Raw genomic sequence first — 24560 nt, 5'->3', positions numbered from 1 at the left:
TCTGAGGAACACACATGGTAAGGAAGGATCTTTGTCAAGTGTTCTCTTCCCCACCTTTATCTCCTGCTTCGTTCTTCACCAATTCCTATTCCCACCTTAGGCTGAGCTATGGAGACTCAACGTTTCCTGAAAGTGTTGAGGGCTTGATGGTTCACCTGTGAACTTCCCCCATGCTCTTCTCTCTTTTATGGATGCCCTTGCCCACCTCCTCCCTCTGACCACAGTGTCCTGGTCCTTCCCACTGCGGCCCAGCCATCAACACATGTGTGAAGCATTTTATACTTTCCTCCCTGTTAACTCCCCTACCATATTAGAGACTTCTTCATTTGACCTGTGGCTATATAAACCTCTATCATTACACTTCTTCCATTAATCCTTACACATCTTCCTCCTTCCCCAGTTAGACTGTAAGTCTCTTGAGAAATGAGATGTGATTCGCCAAACTCCTCATGAGAATTGTCCATCCTCACTGGATCCAATTCCTCTCTTCTCATTCTTTCTTGATCCCACTCCTTCCAGAATTTCTCCCTAACACTTTACTGAAACTGTTCTTTTCAATGACCTCCCCATCCTTCTAGGTAAACTGGGCCAAAATTCTTGGAATTACCCCTGATTTCTCCATTCCTCTCTTACTCAACATCCAAAAAATCAGCAAATCCTGTTTATTTTTTTCTTCAAGTCCATAATCCAACCATTTATTTTCATGTCTGTCATTACCACAAGTGACTGTCATTCCTGGGCTGGATTATAGTAATAAACTCCTAACTCCTGACACCATCATTCCCTACCTTCTGTAGTCAACTTTTAACCCAGCAGTCCTGTCATGATAATATATATGTCAGATCATGTCATTCCTCTGATCCAAAGCTTTCAATATAGACTTCTGCTTCTAGCTGTGATGGCATAATGGAACTGGATTTATTCTTCCACCTTAAACAAGAAGAAAAACTGGACAAACTATACAGAAAAAAAGTTTTTTTTGTTTTTATTTTCCAAATGCTGGAAAATTGGAAGTGCATTCCTGAGCTCTCTAACATGACAAATTAGGTGAGTTGTATGATGATAATAGCTGATTGTCTAGAAATAATTTCCAGGATGCAGTGCGGGGAGGATTCAGCATTCTGTCGTAGTTGAGCAGACAGAGATCAGAGGGTCCAATGTGTCTAGAATTGTAAGCTGGCATACCTGAAAGATGGGAGCTAAGTGGTAGGAGGGTTCCAGAGATCTCCAGAGAGGTTCCCTTGAGTGTTGGCTGAATATGTGTGAGGGAAACCCCATGAGCCTGGGAAGAAAAGACATTTAAGATCAGTAGCCTGAATAATTCCCAGAATTCACACATGACTGATAATAGTTCGTGTTTTCACCACCACAGTGAGAAACCCTCATAATATTTAGGGCATTGGGTAAAAGCCTCAGAAGAGTGTTGCCTTGTAGTGGAGTTAAAGACACCTTGGACCCATCCTAAAAAAAATATTTAAAAACAAGCCTTGACAGGATGCAATTGATTTCATGTAACTTAACTGTGAGATGGAACAAAACGTTATACTCCTATTTAAAGAAATATAGCAAGATCATCCAACAATTTAAATTTCACAGTGACTGACATCCAATCAAAATTATCAGGAATATGAGAAAGCCTGAAAATATAACTTATTAAAAAGAAAAAAATAGAAACAGACCTGGATATTGTAAAGATGACATTATTAACAGACAAGGATGTTAAAGCAGCGATTATAAATATTCTTCATAAACTTAGAAGGTAAGAAAAAATGGAAGATACAAAAGAGAACCAAATGAATCTTGTCAAAGCTAACACACGGATGAACTTCGAGGACATAAAACTAAGTAAAATAAGCTAGTCACAGAAGGACAAATCCTGTATGATTCCATTTATATTAAGAATCTAAAGTAGTCAAACTCATAGAGGCTAAAAGTAGAATAGTGGTTGCCAGGGGCATAGGGTAGAGAGAACTCGGTGAGGGGAATTGTTCAATGGGTATAGAGTTTCAGTCATACAAGATGAGAAAGTTCTAGAGATCTGCCATACACCAATAGGCATATAGTTAACGATACTGTACTGTACACTTAAACGTTTGTTAAGACAGTAGATTTCATGCTATGTGTTTCTATTATCACAATAAAAAATTATCAAATGGAACTTCTAGAGATGTAAAATACAATACAGGAAAATAAATTACACTGGATAGAATTTACAGCAGGTCAAATCTAGCAGAAGGTCTTGAATTCAGGATTTAGTTTAAAAAAAACCTCCAAAAACCCGTCTTGCAACTTAATTATAAAAGACCAACAGACAAATTAAAAATTGGCAAACGACTTGAAGAGACACTTTAGCAAAGAAGAGATATGAAGAGTTACAAATAATGAACAGATGAAAAGATGCTCAAAATTATTAGCCATTAGGGAAATGCAAGTTAAAATCACAGTAAGATGCCACTCCATAACCTCTTGAAGGACCAGCATCAAAAAGACTGAAGTTTGGGTGAAACAGGAACCCCATTCATTGATAGTAGGAATGAAAATGGTACTACTACTTTGAAAAACAGTTTCAATACGATATGGCATGTTAAACATGCACTTATACAATTCAGCATTTCACTCTAAGTCCTTACCAAAAAGTATATATGTATGTATGTCTACACAAAGTATATATACATATGTCCACACAAAGATTTATATGTGAATGTTTATAGTAGCATTAGTTATATACAAATGTTTATAGTAGCATTATTCATAATAGCCAAAAATTGGAAAACTTCTATGTGTCTATCAACTGATGACTGGATGAAAAACTAAAAATGATATATTCATGCAATGGAAAACTACTCATCAATTAAAAGGGATAAACTCTTGATACATGGAATAATGTGGCTGAAACTCAAAAGCATGATGTTAAGTGAAAGAAGCCAGACACAGAGACAAGACTACACACCATAGAGTTCCATTTATTTGAAATGTAAAGAAAAGGCAAAACTATTGAGACAAAGAGCAGATCAGTGGTTGCCTGAGGCCGAGGGGATGGCGGGACAGACAGCGGAAACTGCTAACAGGCATGAGTGTGCTCTTTGGGGCAACACAAGTGTTCTAAGGCTGGATTGTGGTGATAGTCACACAAGTACAAAAATTTCCTAAAACTCATCAAACTCGGCTTAAAATGAGTGACTTGTATTACATGTAAATTTTACCTCATAATAAAGTTGTTTAAAAAGGTAACTGTTTAAAGTAAAGTAATAATGTACCAAGGGGGTTATAACAGGTGTTAAAGTATATGAAAATAACAGCACTAAGAACAGGAGAACAGTAATGGAAGTATACTGTTGTAAGGTTCTTACGCTGTAGGTAAAGTGGTATGATATTATTTGAAAGTAGGCTATGATTAGTTAAAGACATATGTTGTAAACCCTAGGGAAACTATAAAAAAATAAATAAATAAAATAAGGACATATAGCTAAAGCCAATAGGGGAAATAAGATGAAAACATTAAAAGTTCTCAATATACCTAAAACAAGGTAAGAAAATAAGGAAAATAGCAAGGGCAAACAGATAGGACAAATAGAAACCAAACAGCGAGATGGTAGATTAAAACCCGTATAGCAACAGTTACGAAACATAAATTATCTATACAATCTAATCTAAAGCCAGAGATTGTCAGATTGGATAAAAAAGCAAAACTCAACTGCATGGTATCTATAGAAAATCCACTTTAAAAATAAAGACACATATAGGTTAGAAGTAAAAGTATGGAAAAGAATACAGCATGTAAATACTAGTCAAAGAAAACTAGAGTGGCAAATATTAGACAAGTAGATTTTAAAATAAGCAGCATTCCTATGGATAAAGAAGGACATTTCATAATGATAAGGGAGTCGATTCACCAAGAGGACACACAAATCCTAAATAAGTATGCATCCAACAACAGAGCTTCAAAACACATGAAAAGAGAAACTAGTAGAACAAAAAGGACAAATAGACATATGCAGAATTACAGTTGGAGACGTCAACACTCCTATTGCAGTAATTACTGAAACAAGTAGACAAGAAATTGGTAAGAATCTATATGAGAGACTTGCAAAACACTAGCAACCAAATAAGCCTAATTGACATTTAGATAACTTTTCTACCCAGCAACATAAGAATAGACATTATTTTCAAGTCTACTTGGAAGATCCAGATAAATAATAGTCTGAAGCACAAAACAAGTTTCAATAAATTTAAAAAGAGTGAAATTATATAAAAATGTTCCCTGACCACAACAGAACTAAACTAGAAATCAAAACCACAAAGATATGTGGAAAATCACCAAAAATTTTGAAAATTAAATAACATTCTTCTAAATAAATCACGGACAAAGGAGAAATCACAAGAGAGATTAGAAAATATTTGGAATGGAATGAAAATGAAAATATAACATATTAACATTGGTGGACTGAAGCTAACATGGCATTTAGAGGGAACATTAAGGCATTAAATCTTTATATTAGAAGAGAAGGAAGGTTTAAAATCAATAACCTAAGCTTCCACATTCAGAAACCAGATAAAGAAGAGAATGTTAAATTCAAAGTAAACGAAGTAAGGAAAGAATAAAGAGCAGAAATCACTAAAATTGAAACAGAAATGCAATGGTTTTGAAAAGCAATGAAATCCAAATTGGCTCTTTGAAAAGATAAATGAAAAAAATTTAAATTCTAACCAATGTAGTTATGGAAAAAAAGAGAGAATTATCAATATCAGGAATAAAATAGGGACTATTCCTACATTGTCAACTAACATTAAAAGACTAATAAGAGAATATGATGAAAGGTTTTATGCCAAACATTAGATGGAATGGAAAAATTCCTCAGAGGACACAAACTACAAAAACTCACTCAAGAAGAAATAAATAACTAGCCCTTTATCTATTAAAGAAATTGAATTTATAGTTTAAAAGCCTTCCCACAAAGAGAATCCAAGCCTAGATAGTTTCACTAGCAAATAGAATTAATTTTACACAAACTCTTCCAGAAAACAGAAAAGGAGAGAGCACCTTTCAACTTATTAAATGAGGTCAGAATTACCCTATCAAAACCAGACAAAGACATCATAAAAGTAAAAATTATATACCCATGTTCTTCATAAAATTAACTCAGAAACCTTTACCAAAATGTTAGAAGGTGAAATGCAGTAATAAATAAAACAGATGATATATCATGATCAAATGTTTATTCCAGGTGTGAAAAGTTGATTCAACATTTGAAAACTAATCAATATCATTTAGTTCGTTTAAAGACTAAAAAAAATAAAAAGCATATGATCATCTCAATAGGTGCAAAAAAAGTATTTGACAACATTTCACATGTATTCATGATAAAAATTCTCAGAAAGCTAAAGGAAAAGGGAACCATCCTGAAACTGAATAAAGGATATCTATAGAACACCCTGCAGCTAATGTATATAATAATGCAAGAATGATGGCTTTCCTCCTAAAATCAGAAATAAAGGCAAGAATGTCTAATTTCACCACTCATTTTCAACATCATACTTCAGGTTCTCGCCAGTGTATTAATATGAGAAAAAGTAAAAAGACATACAGATTTGAAAGGAATACATAAATCTCTATTTACAAACAACACAGTGATCTACATAGGAAATCCCAAATAATCTGCTAGGTGACAGCTGTACAAAAAGAATGAAATCATGTATTTTTGCAGTGACAAGGCTAGAACTGGAGACCACTATCTTAAATGAAACAACTCAGAAATAGAAAGTTAAATACTGCATGTTCTCACTTACAGGTAGAGGTTAAATAATGAGTACATGTGGACATAGAATATGAAATAATAGGCACTGGAGACTCAGAAGGGTCCAGGATGGGAGCAGGAAGAAGGATGAGATATTAATGGGGACATTATTCAAGTAATGGTTATACTAAAAGCCCAGATTTCACTACTATACAATATCTCCATGTAACAAAACTGCTCTTGTGCTCATTAAAATTATCCAAATAAAACTTTCTGAAAAGATTCTACTGAGTTTAGTAAAGTTGTTGTATATAAGAAGATATGGTCAATGTATGCAAATAAATTGCCGTCTTAGATACTGGGAGCGAATAACTGGAAATTGAAATTACAAAACAGTGTCATTTACAATAGCATTAAAAGACATGAAATATTTAGGGGAAAACTAAATATGTGCAAAATTTGATGCTGAATATGACAAAATTTTGATGAAACTAAAATGAATTTATAAAATGACTGATGTAACTGTGCTTATGGGTTGGAAGACTCTATGTTGTTAAAATGTCAATTTTCTCAAATTGCTCTATATGTTCAATGCCATTCCAATCAATATCCCAACATAATATTTATTTTTGGAAATTGACAGGGTATTCTAAAATTTATATAGAAGAACAAAAGAACTAAAATAGGTAATTGTGAATAAGGATTCACATTACCTGGTTTTAAGACTTATCATAAAGCTATAGTAATCAAGACAGTGTGGTATTGGCTAAAAGAGAGACACAGAGATTGAGAGAATAAAGCCAATATAATAGCAGCCTACAGATTGGGAAAAGTATTTACAAACTATATGTCTGGTAATGGTTTAATATTTAAAATTTATGAAGAACATATATAACTCAATAGTAGAAAAGCAAATAATCCAATTAAAAATAGGCAAAGGACCTGAATAGACATTTTTCCAGAGAAGACATAAAAATGGTCAACATGGATATAAAAAAGCATTCAATATTATTAATCTTCAGGAAAATGTAAATTAAAACCCTGTAAGGTACCACCTCACACCCATTAGGATGGCTATTATCAAAAAGTCAAATGATAAGAAATATTGGCAAGAAGACGTGGAGAAAAGGGAACGCTTCTCAAAAGGGAACTTTTGGTGGGACCATTGATTGGTGCACTTATTATGGAAAACAGTAAAGAGATGTCTACAGAAATTAAAACTATAACCACCACATAACCTAGTAATTCCTCTTCTGGGCATATCCCCAAAGCAAATGAAATCGCCATCTCATAGAGATACCTGCTCTCCCATGTTCATTGCAGCATTATTAGCAACAGCCACAATGTGAAAACAGCCCAAGGGTTCATCAATGAATGGATTTTAAAAATGTGGTGTGTGTATGTGTGTATATATATATGTGTGTGTATATATATATATGTGTGTGTGTGTGTGTATATATATATATATATATATATATATATACACACACACATACATACACCATGGAATATTACTCAGCCTTAGAAAAGAAGATCTTGCCATTTGCCACAACAAGGATGAATCTGGAAGATATTATGCTAAGTGAATAAGCCAGACACAGAAAGAAAAATCCTGCATGATCTCACTCACATGTGGAATCTGAAAAACAAAAGAAAAGAGTCGAATACACAGAGATAAGACAGTTGTTACTAGGGACAGGGTTGGAGGGAGGAAGCAGGAAGATGTAGGTCAGGGAATGCAAAGTAGTAGATATGTAGGTTGAACAAGTCTAGAGATCTATATCCAACATGAAAACTAAGCGCTAAATGTATAAAAACTTCTAGAAGAAGACCCAGAAAATCTTTTCAAGCTTGAGTTAGGCAAAGATTTTTAAAATAAGATACAGAAAGCACAAATCAAAGCAAAAGAAAATAATAAAGAAAATAATAAACTGGAGTTAATCAAAACTTAAAACATCTGTTCTTTGAAAGATATTACAAAATAAGAAGACAAATTACAGACCAAGAGAAAATATTTGCAAAACATGTATCTGACAAGCGGTTTGTGTCCGCAACATATAAAGAACTCTCAAAAATCAGTAAGACAAGCAACTCAATAAAAAGAATGGGTAAAAGTCTGAATAGACACTTTATCAAAGAAGAAATACAGATGGCAAATAAACACATAAAAAGAAATTAAACATCATTAGTCATCAGGGAAGTGCAAATTAAAACTACAGTGAGATACCACCACATACCCTTTAGAATGGCTAAAATGTTAAAAGTGCTATTGAAGATGTAGAGTAACTGGAAGCTTCCTGCACATTACTAATGGGAATGCAAAGTGATAACATCTTTGGCAGTTTCTAGTAAAGTTATGCATTCAGCTGCTATATGACCTAAAAAGCCCAGTCCTAGTATTTTAACCAGGAAAAAATGAAAACTGCATGTCCACAGAAGACCTGAATAGAGCTGCTTATAGAAGTTTTATTTATAATAATTAAATGATAGAAACAACTCAGGCCGGGCGCGGTGGCTCACGCCTGTAATCCCAGCACTTTGGGAGGCTGAGGCAGGTGGATTACGAGGTCAGGAGATCAAGACTAGGACCAGCCTGGCCAACATGGTGAATCACCGTCTCTACTAAAAATACAAAAATTAGCTGGGCATGGTAGCGGGCACCTGTAAGCCCAGCTACTCAGGAGGTTGAGGCAGGAGAATCATTTGAAAATGGGAGGCGAAGGTTGCAGTGAGCCAAGATCACACCATTGCACTCCAGCCTAGACAACAGGGTGAGATTCTGTCCCCCGCAATCCCCTCCTCCTCAAAAAAAGAAACAACTCAAATGGTCATCAACTGGTGAGTGGACAGCCAATTTGTGGTACATGAATTTAATGGAACATATCTTAGCAATAAACATAAAGTATTGATACAGGCGACAACATAGATGAATCTGAAAAACATTCTGTTAGAGAAAGAAGGCACAAAAGTTACAAATTCTCTTACATTTATATTGCATTCTGAAAAGGTGAAAAGCAGACCCAAAACTAGATTTTTGCTTGCTAGAGAGTGGTGGGGAGGAGAGATAATAGGCTATAAAAAGACACAAGGACACTTGCAGTGATGGAAATGTTCTATAGCTTAGTTATGATTTTAATTACACAACTGTGTACATTTTTCAAAATTCATCACACTATACTCTTAAAAAGGACACATATTCCCATCTGTAAATATTTCAATCAACCCGACAAAAACAAACAAAACTCACCTAAGCCTCAGTTTTCTCATTTTAAAAATTGTAGCCACTATTATTATTTTCTTAAAAATGATCCTTTTCCATGGAAATATTGTCTTGGTCAGGATTCCTAAGTCATTGCTTTGATTATCATTTGCCATTTTGTGTCACTGATAAATAAAGATGAAACACATTTATGACAAACATCTATTACTATGCTCCATACATACTGGTAACTTGCATAACACTTAAATGAATATGACATTTAATAAAAGAAACAGAAAAGAGTCAATAATCTTTTCAGAATACCAGCAGACGCCAGACTCCAGACCATGGTGAGAACAATTTGCTTTTGAATTCATGCCCTGCCCTCTTTTCTTACTTTGCAATGGAATGTTTGTTGACTGGGTTGAAGAAGAATTCTAAAAAATGTTACTGTTTATTTCTCACGGCCTAGGAGGTATCAGGGTGCTGACATACAGCAGTGTGACTTGTAAATGCATTTTCATAGCTGATAATAATTACTCTCAGTAATTGAGTCTGTTTTGTGATTTCTTCCCTTTCATTTTCCCTGGAATTACTCCCTCACTGGCCCTGAGAACTCAACCTGTGTTTGCAGCCTATTCCAATGGTAACAGTAATTCTCGTTGCCTAAACTTAGTATCTAACACCTGCACAAATGTTCAGCCCCCAAATATCCTGACTTGTCTCATTCTATGGTCCCAAATTGCCACTCATTTATTTCAACAGGAGACAAATACCTAACCCTACCCAAATCTGGATTTTCTAAATCAGACCTATCTGGAAACTGTACCACCATGATCATTATTTTGCTTTTAAATAATAATATAAACAATAATAATGATGATAATACTATAGCAACCATGACCATTAATTGAAAGTTGGATTCAGGACAATCCTGGACACTTACACCTAGCCCTTATGACTATCACACGACATAGGTATGATCTCCACTTCACAATGAGGAACTGAAGCATGGTGTGTCTCAATAGCTTTGCCCAGACCACATATCCAGTGAAGGGCTGATCTGGGCTCCAGCACAGGTCTGACCACAGAGTTCATGCTCTTTTGCTGGTTGAGGAGGATCAAGAGCTCACCCTGCCTATAAGCAAGGATATATTGGCCCCAGGAATTAATTTGGGCCAAGCTTTTAGAAGAAGAAAAATAAATGAGACTTCAAAAAAGTACTTTGTTCCTATGTTTCATGGCAAAGAAAAAAGTTTTTTTAAAAAAAGAAAAATTACTTTGCAAAACTTTTTAAGCTAGCCACTGACAACCTTAAGATTCCCTCTTCAATTACAACAGAGCCCAGTCTCCAGACAACTGCTTCCTTGATGACTGCTATTGAGCAACTGTGGTGGCAGATTGGCAATTATACACACATATGACCCTTACCTATATGCAATCCATGGCAGACATCATTAATCAATCATAGCAATCTCTGCCATAGAGCCCATAGCTAGTTCCCAGTGATTCTCATTGAAAGATAAGTTAAAAATCACTTACCGTCTCTGTCCTAGAGGAACTTGTTTGGCTTGTATTTTGATTCTTGCCTTCTACAGGTAAATTGGAGAGGGGGCAGGTGAATTGGAGAGGTGTCATCTTGGGACTAGTGTACTTTGAAACCTCTCTTCTCAGAGATTCTGTTCATACAGCTGCTCTCAGGATCTGTTAGCCCCCAGAACACTGAGGCAGTATCAAGCAACCAGGGTTGTATGCACCTAGTTCTATATGTGCAAAGCAAAAAGGTGGGCAAGAATTCGACTGTACCTAGAAAGATAAAGTCTAGGCATCAGTTCCCAACCCTGACTATATACTAGAATCACTTAAGGGAGCCTTTAAACAATGCAGATTCCCAAACACCATTCTAGATTAATAAATTTCACATCTAGCTATATGTCCCAAAGAACTGAGCAATTCCACATCTAGATGTAAGGGTACATATGTGCACAAAGAAGACATGTAAAAGTATGTTAATTATAGCATTGCTTGCAAATGCAAATTATTGGGAAAGCCTAAATGTCCATCAAAGTAACACATAAATAAATTGTGATGATACATACAGTGGAAAACTATGCAGCTCTTTAAATTAACAAAAGCATCATGTATCAACATAAATATAATTTTAAGACACAAGTGAACAACAAAATTCAAAAATATGACAGTATATTATGCCATTTATATAAATCTTAAAAGAAGCACATTTAATTCCTTGTGTTCTTTATTGGCACATTCATATGAGCAAAATAATTAGAAAATAGAGATGTAAACACTAAGTTCTGGATAGTAGTCACCTGCTGAGAAGGTGGGAAGGCAATGGGATGAGAAGCTTTAACTCTATATAGAATATTTTACTTTTTAAAGAGTTCTAAAACAAATGTAGCTAAATATTAATATTTAGCAAAAACAATCAATCAGTTCAAGAGTGTTTTCATATTATGTTTACATTTTTATATGTGCCAAACTACTCCAACATAGACATTACTGTGTGTGTTATTAAGATCAAATGAGATGTATGAAGAGTCATTTTCACAGTGCACCATAACTGGCAGCCAATAATTGGTCATTAAATGGTGGATAGCTATATTATGAATTCATCAATTATGCTTAAACATGCTCAAAACATTCATCATAATATATTTTAATAACATATTTGAAGTAACTTAAATCTCCAATAATAAATTGTTGTGTAGCATATAGTACATTTATTCACGTAAATGGACACATGAAAAATTATGTAACCATTGAATTGATGGTTTTGGAGATTAACTCTATGGAAAATGCTTAATACTTAATATTAAATGAAGGAAACAATATGTAATATTGGACACATGTGATATCTAATTATGAGAAAACTAGTGTAAAAATTAACATAAAGCAAAACTCCAGGAGAGGTGAGAGAATTATGGATGGTTTGTCTTTTCCTCTTTTTGTAATTTTTTGTTCTAATTTCTTATGGTTTACAACATTAAAAAATCAAATAGAATTCACATTTTTCCGGGTAGCATCCAAAGAATATAGTATCACGTGATTCATTCTCTCAGAGAACTGAGAGTCTGAGGGAGAAGCAGATATACACACTAAATTTGAGGATAACGATGACGATGAGTTTTTGAACACTGGTTTTTGTATTTTATAAAATCTGTGCAAGTTATGAATTATTATTTATAAGTGAGAGTCAAAAGATATATGTGACTTTCACACCCTCTCTCACCTCAAATGCCCTAAAAACACATCTCCCCTCTCTTCTCTCCGTTGTCCCAACTTGGTTCCTATGTCACTGAGAAAACTGAAGCCATCACAAGGGAACGTCTATAGGCTCCTTCCAGCACACCCAGCCACTTGCTAGATTTCCATCCATAGACTCTGACTTCTCACCTGTGTTTGAAGTAGCCTTCTTCTCATCTAGCTGAGCCCTGCACCCTCTACCTGCATACCAGATTTCATCTCCTCTCTTCCCTTATCATTCTAGCAATTCTCTTCTGTCTTTTCAATATAATTAAGTTTATCTACTGGGCCTTTCCCTTCAGCAGAAAAACATGCATTTTCTTCATCCCATCAAACTCTTCTTGATTCTACCATTCATCACCATCTTTGCTCCATTTTGAAAAGAAGTTTTCTAAAAAACTTCTTCCTGTGAAAGCAACCCATTCACCGCTTCACTGAAAAAGGCTTTCATCAAGGTCAGCAATGAGCTCCATGTGTTGCTGAATCAGTGGTCAGTTCTAAGTTCTCATCTTGACCCATCTGACACAGTTGATTACTCTCAATACACTGTCTTCCATCACACTCTTGGGTTTTCCTTCTTTCATGCTGAATATCCTGCTTTGGTGTCTGATGCTAGTTCTTCTGGTTTCAATACTGTAAACACAGATGTCCTATTGGACATTTCCACTAGGATATCTAACGGAAATTCCAGACTTATATTTAAAACTGAATTCCTGGGCTCCCTCTAAAACCTCCTCTGCTTGTAACCTTCCCCATCTCAGATTATGGCAACTCCATCCTTCTAGTCTTTCTGCCCCAAAACTTTGACATGTAGTAGGTGTTCAAACTAGTGTCCTTGAATGAATAATCTAATCAGCAAGTTGCCTGAATTCACATGGTGGGCAATAAAGGTGGGTATGTCTGACTCTAAAACCCAAGCTTCTCCATTAAACCCATGCTAAGACAAGTTTTTCATATACTCAGCGGCAACCATTTATTGAGATAAAACTTTAAAAAGAATGACAGGCATGTTATATTTCAAAAGACCCTTAGAAAACTCTGCTTTCACTCCAAATGTGCTTTGGAAAAGTCTCTTCACATCTTTAACTCTGGGTTCAGGCTTTGTGATTCTGAAGTTAGGTCATTGCAACCATATCACGTACGCAGGAAGGAGCTTATAATGACATTTCTACCCATTGATCTTTGAACTCAGGCATGTGAGATTGGTTGTCCACGAAATGGAGTATAGGTCAGAAAATATGTTATGGTGACTGGAGTCAGAGATGGAAATATCTTAGCTCCACGAGTGTGGGAGCAGAGTCCTTAGTGAGCAGAGCCTAGGACTCAGGAAAGCAGTCAGGGGCATCCTTCAGAGTGTGGCCTTGGAACTAATCAGACTTAGATTAGAGACCCAGCTTTGTCATTTGCTGACTAAACGACATAGGCAAGTTACCTAACCATTCTGAGTTTCACTTTCCTTATCTGCAAAAAAAGGATAGTGATAGTACCTACTTCATAGAACTGTTGTAAAAATATATATATACAAAGAACTTAGCATGGTGCCATTTACATAGTACACTCAATAGATAGTGGTTCACAATATTAATGTTTGTATTCATTTCTTCGCAATAAATGTGAGGTTAGTTGGAGAGTTTTGTAGATGCACTATTGCTAAAAGACTCAATGTTTTATCAAGAACAAAGTGAGCATATTCACTCACATGACTCCTATCCAGCACCATATTAGATGTCCTAACCAGTGTAGTAAGGTAAGAAAAAATGTTTTCAAATTAGAAAAGAAGAAGTAAAACTATCTCTATTCACAGATAGTATAATTGCTGTCTAGTAAATGTCAAAGAATCTATTAAAAAGTTACTAACACTAATATGTTGTTACAGGATAAAAGAACTCAAAAATCAATTCTTTTTCTATATACTAGAAATCTTAATAGGAGTATAATTTACAATATTGTCAAAGTCATGAAATAAATACATAGACATTTAATAAAATTTGTGCAAGATCTATATGCTAAAACTAAAAAAAAACTTTAAAATACTTTTAAAAGACTTAGAGAAATATTCATATATCAAGATCATGTATTGATAAACAACATTTTAAAGATATTAGTCCTTCCCCAAATTGACATATAGATTTAATATAATCTCAGTTGACATTCTAGTAGAAAATGATAGAAGTTGTAATTTGTAAGTAAAGGCAAAGGAATGAAAATAGTCAAAACAATTTGAAAAAGAACAAGGTTAGATAATGTACACTACCTAATTTAAATACTTAATATAAAATTACAGTAATTAAGACAGCATGCTATTGGTTTAAAAGTAGACACATAGATCAATGGAATAGAGAGTTTAGACACAGACCCACACATGTATGATCAACTGATTTCCACAGAGGTGTAAAGGCAATTCAGTAGAGAAAAGTAGTCTTCTTAACAAACTGTGGTAAAATAACTGGACATCCATATGAAAAAACAAAATCAAGACCGAGAAAACCTCCACCCATACATTGCATCATAAACAATGAAGTCAAAGTAAGCATAGACTAAAATGTAAATCCTAAAACTATAAAATTCCTAGAAGAAAGTATAGAAGAAAATCTTTGTGATCTTAGATTAGGCAAAGATTTCTTAGATATGGTATCAAAAGCATCATATATATAAAAGAAAGAAATGTAAAAATTAGGCTTTGTCTAAATGTAAAACTTCTGTCCTTCAAAATACAGTTAAAGCAATCAAAGGAGAAAACAACTCTACAGAATGGGAGAAAATATTTGCAAACGTTGAATCCACCAAAGGTCTGATATCCAGAATCTATAAGGAACTTACACAAATTTACAAGAAAAAAAAAAACCATTAAAAAATGGGCAAAAGACATGAACAGACACTTGTCAAAAGAAGATATACACGTCGCTAAAAAGCATATGAAAAAAGCTCAATATCACTGATCATTAGAGAAGTGCAAATCAAAATCACAATGAGATACCATCTCACAGCAGTCAGAATGGCCATTATAAAAAAGCCAAAAAATAACAGAAGCTGGCAAGGTTGTGGAGAAAAGTGAACACTTATACACTGTTGGTGGGAGTGTAAATTAGTTCAACCATTGTGGAAAGCAGTATGGTGATTCCTCAAAGAGCTAAAAACAGAACTACCATTGACCCTGCAATCTCATTACTGGGTATATACCCAAGGGAATATAAATTCTATCATAAAGACACATGCACACATATGTTCATTGCAACACTATTCACAATAGCAAAGACATGAAATCAACCTACACGCTCATCAATGATAGACTGGATAAAGAAAATGTGGTACATACACCACTGGAATGTTATGAAGCCATAAAAAAATTAGGTAATGTCCTTTACAGGAGATGGACCTAGAGGCAATTATCCTTAGCAAACTAACACAGAAACAGAAAACCAAATACTGCATGTTCTCACTTATAAAAGATGAAAACACATGAGCATATAGAGGGGAACAACAGATGCTGGGACCTACCAGAGGGTGAAGGGTGGGAGGAGGGAGAAGAGCAGAAAAAATAACTATTGGGTACTAGGCTTAGTACCTGAGTGACAAAATAATCTATACATCAAACCCTCATCACATGAATTTACCTATATAACAAACCTGCACATGTACTCCTGAACCTAAAATAAAAGTTTTAAAAAAAGAAAACAACCCAACAAAAAATGGGTCTTGTTAACACTTAACAAAAAAAGTATACCAATGGCAAACGAGCACATGAAACGTGCCAATTAAAACTGTGGTGGCTCATGCCTGTAATCCCAGCACTTTGGGAGGCCGAGGTGGGAAGATCACCTGAGGTCAGGAGTTCGAGACCAGTCTGGCCAACATGGTGAAACACTGTCTCTACTAAAACTACAAAAAAATTAGCCAGGTATATTGGTGGGCTATTGTAATCCCAGATACTTGGGAGGCTGAGGCAGAAGAATCGCTTGAACCTTGGAGGAGGAGGTGGCAGTGAGCCGAGATCATGCCATTGCACTCCAGCCTGGGTAACAGGAGCGAAACTTGGTCTCAAAAACAAACAAACAAACAAACAAAACCCCTGCATTTAAATATGACTACACACCATTTGGGGAAAAAGTCGATAATACAAAGTGCTGGTAAGGGTGTGGAGCAACCAGAACTCTCATATATTGCTGGTGAGAATGCAAAAATGATACGGCCACTTTAGAAAAATGTTATCCAGGTTTTTTGTAAAGTTAAATATATACCTGCCATATGACCCAGCACTATCGCTCCTAAGTTATTTACCCAAAGAAATGAAAACACATGTTCACACAAAATTCTCTATCTAGATGTTTATAGCAACTTTATTCATAAATACCAGACACTGGAAACAATCCAAATGCCTTTCTACTGGAGAAAAGGTAAATAAACTATATTACATCCATCCAGTGGAATACTACTCAGCAATTAGAAATGAACTACAGATATACACCACAACGTAGCCGAATCTCAAATGCGTTACTTTAAGTGAAATAAGACTGTGCAAAAAGGCAATATTCTGTAGGATGTCATTTATATGACGTTCTAGAAAATGAAAATTATAGGGACAGAAAACAGATCAGGGGTTGCTGTGGACTTGTATGGGAGGAGGAGTCGACCACAATGTGGCATGAGGTGTGGCATGAGGAAATTTTGTGTATGCGATGGAACTATTCTAAATCTTGACTATAAAAGAGATTGCACAACAGTATCCATTTGCCAAACCTCATGGAACCAAACACTAGAAAAGAGAATTGTACATTATGGAAACTATACTTCAACATACCTGAGTAAAAAAAAAAAAAATTATCTTGTTTGACTGCTATGTTTCTTCATCAGCACTTAAAAATTGTTACTCAACTGCCTTTTATCCTCTATCATTGTAGATAATGGTATTTGTTGGTTTAACTATAAGATCTCAAGGTAGGTATCTATTTTAATGTTTGTTATCCTGCTTTCCAAATCCGAGGAGTCATATATTTTATTAAGTGGGGAACATTTTAAGCATTATCTCTTGGAATATTTTATCTCTCATTCTCTCTATTCTCTCTTTATGGAGCATTTATTATAGATGAAATTTATTCTTCACATTTTTAAAATCCTTTTTAGATTTTCCATTTTTGTATCTTCCAGTTGCATTCTGAAGAATTTCTTCAGATCTATTTCTCAATTTTCAATTCTCACTTTGGTTGTGTCTGACCTGTTTTTTAACCATGCCATTGCCTTTTTAAAGTAATACTTTTTATTGAAATATAGCATACATACACAAATATGCATAAATCATAAATGTCAACTCAAATAATTTTCACAAGCCACACTGTGAAATCAGCACCCAGATCAAGAAACTGAATGTTGCTAGCACCCTGCAGACCCCCTTTGCACTCCCTCTCAGACCTCCTGCCAAGGCAACAACAATTTTGCCTCTAACGCCATATGTTAGTTTGACTAGTCTTTGAACTTAATAGAAATGGAATGTTCAATATGAACTCTTTGGTTTCTTTTATTCAACATTATGTTTGTGAGAGCCATTACATTGTGTGTAGCATTCATTTCTCGTTGTGGTTTAATATTCCATTATATTAAGATGCTACAGATTATCTATCGCACATTTATGGACATTTGGGTATTTTCCCATTGAAGCTAATTATGAAGAAGGTCATATGGACATTGTCGTACACATCTTTTGGTGCATATATCTCTGCCTTTCTGTTGGGTATATATCTAGTAGTGGAATTGCTGGGTCACAGAACAGAAGGATTTTTCCATTGCTGGTGTGACAAGTTGCCACAAATTTAGTGGCTTAAAACACCATAAATTTACTGTCTTACTGTTCTGTAGATTAGAAGTCCAATAAGAATCTCACCGGGCTAAGATAAAGGTGTCATCGGGGCTGCCCTCCTTTCTGGAGGCTCTAGGGGACAATGTGTTTCTTTGCCTTTTCCAGCTTCTAGAGACCACCTGCGTTTTTTGGTTCACTGACTTTTTGGCTGACTTCCTCCAGCAATTTTGGTCTGAATTCTTCTCACTTTCATCTTGTTCTCTCTTCTGGTTCCTGCTACCATTTTTAAGGACCCTTGTAAATGCGCCCACCCAGATAATAGAACAGTCTTCCTATTTTATTTCTCTAATGACTAATGATGTTAAACATGTTTTCAAAGCTAATGGGCCTTTGAAAAGCTTCTTTTCTGAAGTGCCTACTTGAGTCTTTTGCCCTTTTTTTATTGAGTTTTATATCTTTATTATCAATGTGTATGAATTCCTTAGGTATTATGACTACTAATCCTTTGTGAGATATATGTACTGTAAATATCTTCTCTCACTCTATAACTTGTCTTTTCACTCTCAAAGTGTTGTCTTTTGACAAATAGAAATTCTTAATTTTAATGTAGCCCAACTTTCTTTTATTGTTAGTATTTTATGATTATTCTAAGAAATCTTCACCTACAGATATTCTTCCATGTTTTCCTTTAGAAAACTTAATTTTTATATGTAGATCTATAATACATTTGGACTTTCTTGTATAATACAAAGTATAAATTAAAATTCAGTTTTCTCATATGGGTATCCAACTGATGAAAAATTAATTTTTGAAAATACACTTCAATTCCCACTGCATTTCAGTTTTATCTTTGCCATAAAGAAGTAAACATAGATGTGTGTATCTTTCACTGACTTTTCAATTTGAAATGCAATGTTTTTCAATTTACAAGATCTACTAATTTATTTTTCAAATAGTTTTTTTTTTCATATTTCCCAAATGGTATCCTGTGTTTCTGTAAATGGCACTTTAAATATTCAAAATGCACTTTTTAATATACTCTCTATCAAATAGTTCTATTATTTGGGCTTCTGGGCCACTAATTCTTAGTTTGTGTCCGGCTATCCCCCTCAGAGTAGATTGCCTCCCTGTGTAGTTTTAATTTTTGTATGTGAGCTTATTTTCTTTCTTTCTTTTTTCTTTTTTTTTTTTTTTTTTTTTTTTGAGACAGAGTTTGCTCTGGAGTGCAGTAGCAGGTTCAAGTGATTCTCCTGCCTCAACCTCCCGAGTAGCTGCGATTACAGCATGCAGCACCACACCTGGCTAATTTTTCTATATTCAGTAGAGATGGGGCTTCATCTTTTTGGTCAGGCTGGTCTTGAACTCCTGGCCTCAGGCAATGCACCCATCTTGGCCTCCCAAAGTGCTGGGATTACAGGCATGAGCCACCACGCTTAGCCTGTATGTGAATTTATTTTCAATGAGCATTTGTGTGTGCGTGTTTATGTATAAGAGTCACACACAACATGAGTTCTGGCTTAACACATGAAAGTTTATTTTTCTCTCATGCAAAGTCTGAGGCTGCCTTCCAAGCAACTGATTCTGTGATCCAGCTGTTTCCATCTAGTGGCTAAACTCTCTCAAGATGCAGCTGCCACTGTCACTGAGGAATGAAAGGGAAAGTGGGAGATCCCATGCCTTCTCTTCTATGCTTCAGTCCAGAAGGGACTTGTGTCACTTACATTCCATTGCCTAGAAACTGTCACATGATCCTGGCTAATTGCACATGGCCAGAAACGTGGGGGAGCACATAGATATTTGGTGAGCAGTAAATGTCTCTGCTCTTCTAATTACCAAATACTCTTTTGCCTGCTTCTTCCCAGTCAAGCCCTTCTCTGCTTGAATGGGATCAGATCTAGACATGGCTCCTCTGAGTTGGGGGCCTATGAGCCACGGAGACAAGATATCTACCCCTCCATGCAAATACAAATATCTGCCCCTCTCCTCAACAGAGTGGCAGGACACACGCAGGATAATCTCAACAAAATCATTCATTCAGAAGGGGTGAGAAGAGAGACACACAGCAGTCATCAGTCTGTAGCAATTCTGAGATGGCACTGAGCTGATGCTGTGAGGGCCCCTACAATGGGAATGGTAACTCCTTGATTGTTATATAGTTTTCTTAGGAATGTTCCATAATATCAGGTTCTTGGGAGGTGAGTTCTCCCATTTATGGTGTCTACTGACTCTCCCTCAGGACGGACTGCTTTCTTACCTGTGTGTAAGTTTTGTTTGTGAGCTGATCATCAGTAGGATTTACGCTTGTGTGGGTGTGCTAGTTAGTCCCATGTACCCCAAATTGTGACAGTGTTTCTGCCAAGTGCTTCTGGGAATCAATCAGTCCAGGACTGTTTTTTTCTAAACATCAATTTCTTATTTGGAGATGTCTATGTTATGCAGGTGGTGTAAATTTAGACTCATACTCCCCTAAGCACCAGTTGCGGATTTGATTTCCCATTGAAAACTTCTGACCTCTCTGAGTCACAGGACATTTGGTTAAAGCCTCTTTTGTGGCCTTCCCAATCTCATTTCCCAATTCTCTTCCCAAAAGTATTCTGAAGGTGGGCTGTATCCTTCCCATCGATGTATTTAGACTTTTACTATTTATGTACGTGTCTAAAAAATGGTATATAGTATTGATATGTCATTTAAATTTGTACTCATGGCAACATATTATGGTTATTCTCTGCAACTTGCTTTTTTCCTATAAATATATTTTCAAGATTTAAACATGCTAATAAATATATATCCAGCTCATTCATTTCAGTCATGTGTAGTATTCCCCTGTAACGCAACTTTTTTCCATTTCTCTGTTAATGATTTTTTTTTTTTTTAAGACAGAGTCTCTGTAGCCCAGGCTGGAGTGCAGTGGCATGATCTTGGCTCACTGCAACCTCTGCCTCCTGGCTTCAAGTGATTCCTGTACCTCAGCCTCCCAAGTAGCTGGGATTACAGGTGTGCACCACCACGCTCAGTTAATTTTTATATTTTTCGTAGACTCGGGGTTTCACCATGTTGACCAGGCTGGTCTTGAACTCCTGAGCTCAAGTGATCTGCCCACCTTGGCCTCCCAAAGTACTGGGATTACAGGCCTGAGCCGCCGCGCCCAGCCTGGAATTTAAATTGTTTCCAATTCTTAGCTATAACTTATAATGCTGAATAAATATTCTTTGTACACATTTGTAGAAGGGTATTTAGGCTCTATATTTAGTTATGGAATTACTGGATCATAGGATATAGAGATTATTAACTTTATTAACAAATTACTGTTCGAACTGGTTGTGCCAATTTATAGTCATAAGCATTTTAATAGAGAATATAATGTTTGTTGTCTCTTCAACATCCAAGCCAAAACTTGATTTTGTTCAACCTTTTAATTATTTTCCATATGACAGATTTAAAATGTTATTTCATTGTAGTTTTAATTTTCAGTTATAAGCTTACTATGAGGCTAAGCTTTTTTCCATTATTATTTGCTTTCCAGGTTTCTTCTGTAAATTATCGAGTTTTCTATCATGACTTGGACTTTCCTTTATTGATTTATGAGGAAGTTTTACATTTATTTTTATAGTCCTTTGTCAGCTCTGCGTATTTTAAGTGTTTTATCTTGGACACCATCCTTAGAGTCCTAGGAAACCCTTACTTGGTTGAGACGTCTGGAGTTCATTGGCGAATAATTTATTGCTCATGCTTTTCCCACATTGCTACGGTGTGGTGCAGGTGACATTTCCATGCTCCCCTAGAGTCCACACAGACACTGCACTTGTAGCTGGATTGGTTTACTTCGTTGACTTGTATCTCTCTGGTACTCGTGACTGCTAGGAGGATCCAGGGTACACCACTGGTCACCCTAGACTTGCTGAAGTCACTTCACCCGATGCCATCAGAGTGAAAGCAAAAAATGCTGGAGGCTTAAAAAAAAAAAAAATCACAATGTGAGCCACAGCTCACTAGCAGCCAGGGGAAGACAAACTACAAGCCTTCTACAGACTGGAAATGGTGTCTCAATTCAGGACCACTGAACAGGAAGCTTTTCATTTGGCACAGGAATATTACAAGTCATGAAAACCATTGCACTAGGTTTCTACCACAAGTTGTAAGGTTTCATTTTGAGAGAGCGTCGTAGATGTGCAGGAACAATTTTTATCAGAGCCACTCCAAAGAATAATAAGGTATTTCTTGGTTGTTATTTAAAGAGCACCAGAGAGCCGCAGGCAAAGGCCTTCTTTCTTCTCTCCAAAACCTCACTATCTCTACAGATAAAAAGATTTGACATCTTTTTACTGTTCTCTTTTCCTCTGACCCATATGTCCCTATTTGTCCCATGCAATTTCCATCACTAGAAACACTTCTCTGGTTTAGTTCTGACTCTCAAACGTATGTCACAAAGTGCTCTAACAGGTTTCCTATGAGGTCCAGGGGCACAGGTCTAAGTATTTTATAGTCATAAAAAACATTTGTAATTATCATGTTTTATCTCAAATTATTAAGTGAATTTTGTAGTCTACTCCCTATTATGTCTGGATTTGACTTAATGACAATATGATGTATTTGAAATTTAATTTTCAGGTAAGTTGAAGCTCCAGGAACAGACAACATGTGTATCTTTTGAATAGCCTCCAGTTAGTGTATAAAAATATCCATGGGGCTATGGTTCTGGAGCAAAGGCTTTCTCTAGCCATCTGTATTGCTACTCTCTAGGACATACACAGGACATCTCAGTCAGATGGTCTATTTGTTGTCCTTTGAGCTTGCTACACTATTTATTATGTGAAGATGTTTATTGACACTATTTTCCAGAATACTTATCCTTCTCTTCACGTCTCTGAGAACTTGAAGACCCTGCTTCTGTGACAAGATTTCTTCAACTCATGGAACTTGTTCCTTCTTCTATGCTCAAAGTATTTTATGCCTCCTTTGGCTGAGAATTTAGAGCATCCTGCCTTATATTGTTGGTACCTACACTGTATACATTTATCACTTACTGGACAGCACTCTCCTCAAGGGTGGATCCACATCTCAGACATCCTTGTTTCTCCTGGGTTTAATTAGGACAATCCTTTCTAGTAGTAAGCATCTACATTTTTGGCAACTCTGTAAGTATTTGTAGACCAAGATGAGATTAGTTGCCGGAAGGAAGGAAGGATGGAAGGAAGGAAGGAAGGAAGGAAGGTAGGAAGGAAGGAAGGAAGGAAGGAAGGAAGGAAGGAAGGAAGGAAAGAAGGAAGAAAAGAAAGGAAAGAAAGAAAGAAAGAGGAGAGAAGGAGGAGGAGAAGCTGACATTGATTGAGTGCCACCTATGTGTCAGGCACCATGCAAGCAGCAATAACACATGATACGCATCACACTCCATCTTTACAACGACCCTGTCAAGTAGCTGTCATTGTTATCACATTTTATACACAAGAACAAGAACACTGAGGCTCTTAGGTGTAAAATAACTCCCAAAGATCACACTGTTATGAGAGCTGGAACTCCAGCCCCTGACTCCCTGATTCTGGATTTTAAGTTCTTAACTCTTAAGGAAAAGAAGGACAGGTGAGGCAGACCCATTTAACACAGGTGACGGAACTGGAGAAAGGAGCCACGCAAGATATTACCTGTGGTCACTGGGACAAGGCAGTGTTCTTTCTAATAGACAGAACTACTCCTTTCTAGGAAGAGAGTAGATGCTTTCTTCTAGAAAGGATTGTGCTAATTAAGTCCAGGATGGACAAAGAGGTGTGAGATCTGGACCTGACCTTGAGGAGCATGTGGTCCAGTGAGTGATAAATGTGTAGAATACAGGAACCAACAATATAAGACAGTGTTCCAGGCTCCAGTTGGCATCATGAAGCAGCAGAAAAGCCCAGGGCATTGGGGAGAGGGCAAGAAGAAGGGGCACCATTAAGCCAGCAAGGGCACAGCATTCCAACTTGCCTCCTTCCCACTTGGCCTCCAACTGTTTTGATTGTTCAGTTCCTCTCTCTCATGTGGCCATGCCACAAAGAACATGAATTCCCCAAGAACCCACTTCCTATCTTCCAACTGACCCCTTGCAGAACCCAAACTCCCTCCCAGTCTGTCAGTCGGATACCACGCTTGGCCACAGCAATCATGCCTGCTCAGCATTTTCACAGATGGATACTATTTTCCAGAATGGAGTGTGGAAAAAAACGGTATTTTTTTTCTTCTGCCATGATAACATCCCCAAAATTAGGGGGGAAAAGTACCAGAACTGATATTTTACAAGGTCACACTTCATTTTTCCTGGCTTGATGCAGCCCAGGGCTGAGAATCTGTTTTCTAAGAAGCTTGTGGGGACACTGGGGACTATCTGGCAGGGTCTGTGCCCTCAGAGTTTGGTAACTCTTTTACAGGGTCTCCCTAAATGGGAGAATGTAGGATTGCAAAGAGAGCTAGTATAACATCCAGCTGGCCAGGGAGGATTTGTCAGATCAACGAAGGCTCATTGTGATCATTCCCTGCTGGGCTTCCTAACGCACTGGGACACTCAGCTGAACTGTCTATTAAGAATATTTTCCTAAGTCAT

At 36.3% G+C, this 24560-nt stretch overlaps 2 long non-coding RNA genes across 2 annotated transcripts in view; both read right to left on the bottom strand.

The window, feature by feature from the left end:
- Positions 1–1147: 1147 nt before the first annotated feature.
- Positions 1148–10612, bottom strand: LOC139363704 (uncharacterized). The gene is made up of 3 exons (XR_011624471.1): positions 10477–10612; positions 8983–9119; positions 1148–1282 (listed from the first exon to the last, which is right to left on the bottom strand). It is a non-coding gene; the product is annotated as an uncharacterized lncRNA (long non-coding RNA).
- A 35-nt stretch (positions 10613–10647) lies between these two features.
- The window catches only part of LOC139363705 (uncharacterized), a 29729-nt gene continuing 15816 nt past the window's right edge, over positions 10648–24560 (bottom strand). Inside the window, exon 3 of the long non-coding RNA XR_011624472.1 lies at positions 10648–10740. This is a non-coding gene — a long non-coding RNA (uncharacterized lncRNA). The remainder of the gene's footprint in view (positions 10741–24560) is intronic.

Source organism: Macaca nemestrina, chromosome 6, assembly GCF_043159975.1.
Source record: "Macaca nemestrina isolate mMacNem1 chromosome 6, mMacNem.hap1, whole genome shotgun sequence".
Lineage (NCBI taxonomy): Eukaryota > Metazoa > Chordata > Mammalia > Primates > Cercopithecidae > Macaca > Macaca nemestrina.
Note: the sequence above shows the minus strand (reverse complement) of the source record. Positions and strands in the feature narration are given on the sequence as shown.